Source organism: Musca autumnalis, unplaced genomic scaffold (assembly GCF_047663935.1).
Source record: "Musca autumnalis isolate F117 unplaced genomic scaffold, ASM4766393v1 scaffold_1, whole genome shotgun sequence".
Taxonomy (NCBI): domain Eukaryota; kingdom Metazoa; phylum Arthropoda; class Insecta; order Diptera; family Muscidae; genus Musca; species Musca autumnalis.
The window spans coordinates 19,499,437-19,506,896 of record NW_027411644.1 but is presented as its reverse complement, the minus strand read 5'-3'; positions in this window follow the sequence as shown (position 1 = coordinate 19,506,896).

The window sequence follows — 7,460 nt, the reverse complement described above, 5'->3', positions numbered from 1 at the left end:
GTAAACTTAGCATATGTATGTGGACGCCAGCCTTTCGTTGAATTTAGACCGTGTTTAGACATTCAAATTGGAAAGAAAATTTTTCTTCTCAATTTCTTTTAAAATTTCCTTGTTGTTTAGACACGGAAATCATGTTTGTGTAAATTTTATAATTTTTCTTATTCTTCTTCACACTCATTTTCTCATTGCGCCGTTCAAAAACAAAGCCAAGGCAAAATTGTAATGAAAAGTAAAAATGGACGTGTGTGATAAACAATTAATTATTAAAGGAACCCTTGAATTGCATTTTAATTTTGATATTTCCACTTATTTCGAATTGTTTTTGCTTAAAAAAATAGTTTTTCCTCCAAATGGTTTTTTCCAATTGTCTCAGCTGTTGTTTGTTTCTCGGCAGAGAAAATAAAATGAAAGAAAATGCAAAAACAAATCTGCAGCCAACTTCAGGTTGTATACCAAGAAAAACGAAACAAAACAGAATTTGCCAGTACAGAGGTGTGTGTACCCCCTCTTATTCCTCTCTATTCCCTCGCCCATAAACTCAATTTTCTTTCCCATCAACTTTCCCTGTATAAACAGGGACTTAGGAATAAGCATGGTATAAGTAGAGAGGTAGATTTAAATGAAAACAATCTATAGAACCCTTGTTTTTCCTGAATTCCTAAAACGTCAAAATTGGTAAACACAAAAGCAACAAGTGGGTTTTTTTACAATACCATTTTTGAGCATTTTATAAAAAACGCGAAAAATGAATAAAGTGTCAAGGGTTTTCCACATTATCGAGTTGTGAATATGATAAAATGTTTGTTTCAATGCAAAGCTGATAAATTTCAAAGACATAAAGTAATAAAGACCTGACAAAATGCATGCAACAAAAAAAATGTTTACGATACTTTGTATAGAAACATTACCCTTAACAGGTTGCAGTTAATTCAAAATCGCAACCAAGGAGGAACATTTCATGTAATGGTATCAGAAACGAAATTTATATATTCAAGGATCTATTCAAGAATAATTCCATGTCAATTGGATCGGTAAATTCGATTAAATACGTAAAAATGTATAAAAGAAAAAAATGTTATATCACCATATCATAACATAACATTATGTTAAATTCAAAAGCCATTCACTGAAGAATGATAGCAAAAGAAATGTCTTATCTTGTTGTATTTATGTCTTTGTAAATTTCTTCCATACAAATGTTCTAAAATCAATTTTAAAAATCATTAAATTCGATTGTTTTTAAAATTGTTTGGCATATTATTCAAACAGCACACACACATACACATATTGTGTATATTGTTTTGACGTTTTAGGAACAGTCGAAAGAAAAAAATTAAATTGACAGAAAGCTTTAGCTAACCTTTCTTAGTCCCAATTTACATTGGGCGAGTTTACTTGCGGCAATTGTCATTTTGTAGGAGAGAGAGGTGAGGCATATGGTAACCCTTTGCCTCTCAGCACCCTCTCTCACCTACAAACTGACAATTGCCGCAAGTAAACTCGCCCAATGTAAATTGGGACTTATTAAACCATGGGAATAAGAAGTCAGAGACCTGTAGTAGGAAAAACAGGGTATTCTCCATGGCTGGGAGTTGTCGGAACTGTTTAACCTCTACATTCCACCTTGTAAACGGCATATACATAAATCGTATCCTCCCTGAGGACTGCAACAGCGTGCCGCCTCATGATACCAATGGACCACATTTACGAGGAGGAGATGATTTTATCGCTGTAAAGGCCTGGGTATATAAGCTGCCTCGCCTGCTTCTGATAAAAGAATAAAAAAGAAAAGGGCAAGTTCGAAAATTGGCTTGACCTTCTTTATTCTTTTATTAGAAGCAAGTAGGCGAGGCAGCTTATGAACCCGGGCCTTAAGAGTAGGGTTCTTGTATATGCCTATGTCAAAATCCTCATCGATCAAAAGGATCCGCAGGTTAACAGAAGTGACTGTTGAGTGATTCAGATTGATCTGTACGACTTTAAGTATAATTTTTGTGGTGCGAGGGCGTGGGTGGCGCCTCTACCGGCACCTTTTCGGCATCGTCGACTTCATCTACGTTGTCTTACCCATGCGGGCCATGTGGACGTAGGATTTCTACTTTGGCCCCCATATACCAAAGAACAGCTTGTTTCCCAGTGCCTCCACTCCAGCCCCTGTTATCGAGATAACTAGACTCATGCTGTTGTTTTTGAGTGGCTCAGGGCCGATTATTTTCATCTCCGCCAGACCATTCAGCAACATTGGGGCATCACATTCTATCCTGGGCAACCAAACACTGGCACGAGTTCTCTTTGGGATTTCCTTGGTCGGGATCAGCGTTTGGTTAATTTCGTACCTAGTATCGCTAAGCTTAGCCATGCATTTTTCTGGAAATCTCTTTATTCCATAACTTGTCCGGATCACTTAGTTTCTACTTTACCCCATTCCGCTGTAGTAATAGGGAACAGACATTCTCATAATCCTCTACAAAGGGGATGGACCATCGTTCGCTGTGACTGCACCATTGCCCTGGCGTCGAGGGGGAGTTGCTAAAGACCAGACTTCTTTAGGTACTTGTCGGGCATACAGAACCTCGACACAATTTGACCACCTTGTTCTTTAAAACTGTATATAGTATGTCGCTCCCCCAAAAAGTATTCTGTGGAATAGTCACTCCAATTGCTTGGTGTTGGACAAGACCCCAGCCCTTTTTCTACCGTCTTTGGCGGAGTTTACCACAGGGCTACTTATAAAAAAATATTATTTATAAAAAATGTTAAAACTTAAACGCTGTTGCATTAGAGCTTTTTGTCGGGTTAACCTTTTTAATGGGGATTTATTTTGACGTACACGCAATGGATTTGACATTTGAAACCCAGTGGGTTTATACAAAGACATATATAAATACAACAAGATAAGACATTTTTTGCTATCATTCTTCAGTGAATGGCTTTTGAATTTAACATACATATGTAATGTTATGTTACGATATGGTGAAATAACATTTTTTTCAATAAATAGAAGTGGTTTAAAAACAGAAAGGTCGAAGAAAACAATAAAAATAGTTAACATTTTTTTTCTTTTATATATTTTTACGTATTTAACCGAATTTACCGATCCAATTGACATGGAATTATTCATGAATAGATCCTTGAATTCATAAATTTCGTTCCTGATACCATTACATGAAATGTTTCTATACATAGTTTCGTACACATTTTTTGTTGCATGTATTTTGTCTAGTCTTATTTGTTCTATGTCTTTGGTTTATAAATGCTCTGTTCCAGAACCTGCAACTTTTTACTACGATAACATTTTTTTGTTGTTGTTTAGTGGAAAAAGATTGGCATTGTTCGCCAAGGGGCAAGGCAAGGAAGACTAGTTTCGATCCACGCCACTGGATCTCATCAGTTCCCTTGTTTCTTGTTTGTGGATATTCTCCACCGAAGTTATTTTTCAATAATCAAGAAACTTTTTATACCCAAATATCAATCGTCAGCTCGAAGTATACAGGTGAACAAAGAAAAAACTTCAATGAGAAGTTTTTCTTTGGCAACCTAAGGCCATGTTTATATTATAGCCTTTTGCAGGGTTAACCTTCTTTATGAGGATTTGTTTGACGTATATGTAATGGAATTGACATTTAAAACCCAGTGGGTTTGTTAAATCCGGTTATATATAAACGTACTATAACACAACTCCGACGAAAGTGTTTACGAAACAAACCAAACCTTTTCCCATTGCTATGTGTCGTCGAATTTCGGCGAATGCACATAACAAAATGTCGTTGGTAGCTTGTCGCAGCCAACCATACAAAGGGTGCCAAAAACGACGACACCGATGTTCGATTTTTCCTTTATGTTATCAAAAAAATAGTAAACAAGTGAGCAAAGGCTATAGTCGGGACGGGGCCGACCCACAGTGGATCCACCCTTTGCACTGTGGGCGGAATTCAAATCTAGCGGGGAAAAAAGTCCGAAAACTGACCAAGAGCTAAGTCAAAATCATTAATGCAGTATTTTTCACAATTAACTGGTAGACCTAAAAATAGGTCTGTACGATAACCCAAAAATTTGTACAAATTTTTACTGAATGCTGTTCGATAACAAAATTATCCAGCAAAAGAGAGCGACTTTGGAGAAATTTTTGGAGAGTTTTGTGACTGAGAACTTGCAAATTTTTGCTGGGAAAATTTGACCCGCAAATTTATTTATGTTTTTGTTCCGTTTGGTTTAAAATATCTAAAGAAACAAAAATAAATTTCATACATTTTCGGAAACAGCTGACTTTCTTGCAAGTTTTTGCAAAATGCTGTTCGATAACTTTCTGCAATTTTCCTTGCTTGACAGAGTAAAATATACTGAGAGAGGTTGCTGGAACTGACTGAGGTATTATTGCTGGGAAAGTTATCGTACACACCTAATAACAATCAGTATTGCATTTAATGTTTATGGGCCGTTATAACGGTACATGTATTAGGAGTTTTTTTGCAAGTGATAAAATCGACTTTTTTGATTACTTGCATGTTGACAAGTAATATGGACAAATGAAAGTAAAGATGGCCATAATTAATTTTTTTCAGATAGTTTGGAAGTAGGGTTTATTAAAAAAATAATTGTAGCATTGTTTGATCTTGTAAATATTCTGAAAAAATCGTTAAACATTTATATGAGGTTGTTTCTACTTAGAGCACTTTGAGTAAAGTACAACTTATGGGAAACACTATCGGAATTTTTTAATATTAAATTACATACTCCGAGGTATCTACTCCCAAAATTTCGTCTGCCTTTATAAATGCATTTTTACATGAAAATACGTAATTTAAAGTAGGGCATTTGTATGGGGGATATACCAAAACGTGAACCTAAGTGAATAATGTTTGGCGTTTGGATGTTTTGTCTATTAAAACCCCGAAAAGCAAATTTACAGTCATTTCCATTGGAAAATGTCGCTAAAACCTTCTTAATTCTGGAAATCGGGTGATACCTATATATGGGCAGTATATCCACAATGTGGTCCACATACCCAAAATACCTTATTTGCGGAGGTACCGTGACGAGGACGATATGCTTTAACGGTGAGCTATATTCGCCATAATCAGTGTAATCATACCTATACAAATGGGTAACATCTTTACCAAATTATAGCCACGTACCTCAGTTATTTTAGGAGTTATTAATTTTTCCCCGCTAGATTTCGATTTCGCCAACTGCATTGGCTAAAAATAAAAAAAATTAATGTCAAAATTTTGGTACACAATCTGGCAACTCTGACAGCTATGACATGGACCTTTTTAAAAATATATTAGCTTTTTTATTTGAGAATTTTGCCTATTGAGGCGAAGATCATTTTTAATATTATTTTTTTTTTTTAATTATTTTTTTCTTTAGAAACGAGATAATGACCAATCAAGCGGGTGAAAAAGGAAAGCCGACGATACGAACCCACACAACCACCACTATGTGACATGGCATGTTTCGCCTTGGGTAGAGGCTCCTCAGACATATCGGCTGTGGGGCGGCTTCGATATCATCTAACTTTTTCTGTTTCAAACACAATTTGTTTTTTACAACGCTGAATATTTGTTCAATCATTTGCTCTGGAACAGAACCTGTATAAAAATAGTAGATTCTTGCAGTTCTAGAACAGACCATAATACCCCGTTTATATATAACCGGATTTAATAAACCGACTGGGTTTTAAATGTCAATTCCATTGCTTATATTTCAAACAAATCCTCATAAACAAGGTTAACCCTGCAAAAGGCTATAATATAAACACCGTGTTAATCTGGTTATTTGCAAAGGCACTTTAAAACACTTTTAATCCACGAGATGTCTAATGATACTTCATTTACACTAGCATATAAATAAAGTGTTTCGAGCAAGTACGTCTTATTGAAGCGTTTTATTAATATAGGTTTAAGCTTCGCTATTAGGTCTGTTCGATAACCTCGCAAGTAAAAAGGACTTGTAAGTTCTTGCAAGTACTTGCAACTACTTCGCATTTCTCTTTTATTGAATAAGTTTGTTATCGAACAGCATTTTGTGAAAGTTTGTACAAACTTTTGTGTTATCAAACAGACCTGTTAGTAGCCTTTTCATATTATCTATTTAATACACCTCTTCTTCTTCTTTATATGCCATTACCGAAAAAAGTCCATTATAAATTTTCCCAAGGTGTAATATGCTTGTTTATTACATGTCTTGCTGCTGTCGTTGTTTTTTTCTCAAGAACCAGGAACAAGAACTTTGCTTGTGTGACTTTTGAGGAGGTGTACTATGGACAGCACATCCATAGATGCAACATCTACACACTCTATGCATACAAAACTACATACATATGCACAAATGTGTTTTTATATGTATAGTGTATCAAGTAGCAGTTTGTGTTATACTACCACAGTTGCAATCAATTAAGATTCATTAAAATCAATTTAAAATATGTCCCGCATATATGACGGTATGTCGTCGTATGTATGGAGGGTACATCATCACCGTCAACAACATGTCGCTCATTGTAGACTGAATACAATGTTTGGAATTCGTTTTGGTTTCATTATTGATAGTCGTCTTGTTTTGGAATTTTTGGGTTTTTTTTACGTAGAACAACAAACAATTTTCGAATGATCGTGGTTACAACAAATGTATGGTTGGGTGATCAAAATTCTTTCACAACTATGTCGGAATATTTTAGGAGTTTGAATGGCAGACTATAAAAAAGTTTTATTATAGTGCGGTTACACTACAGTTTTTTGCCGGGTTAACCCACTTTATGAGGATTTATTGCTTAATCTGCTCAAATCTGACCAGATTTGCCATACAAAAATTAAATCCTCTCACGACTGGGTTTATTTTAAATCCGGCACATATCCACCAAAAATACAGTGTTGTATTCGGTATTTGTGCAAAAAAATCCAACTCTACTCAAAAAGTACCAAAAGTTGCAACTGTTTTTGCAACAGAGTTTGTCGTGTTTTACACGTTTACGATTGGTCGCATGAGATTTTATGGAGTTAACAAATCTAAAGTTATTTGAAAATCATAAAATTATTTATTTTTTTACATTAGACACTTTTTTAACAAAAAGTGCGCTTGATACCTTGATACAAAAATGTATCCCTGTGTGTAAAATATACCAATATGAGCAAAGAGGGGACGATATCTCATGCGAGAAATTGTAAAAGTGTTAAACACGACTTTATTAGTTATTTTGTATGTATACGTAAACAAACATCAGCTGACAGTTTATATCCTCGAAAAGCTAAGTGTAACCAGCAAAGATTAACGCACTGGATCTATTAAACCCAGTGGGTTAACCTTCAATAGTGTAACCGGGGTATTACATTACAATAAAATGGAAAGGATGTTGGCACCTAAATAAAGTTTTTTGAGCAAATACATCATTTATTTGACTTATATATAACGAAATTAGCAACTTAAATAGTGCGTTTTATTAAAACCTGTCTGATGTAAATGCG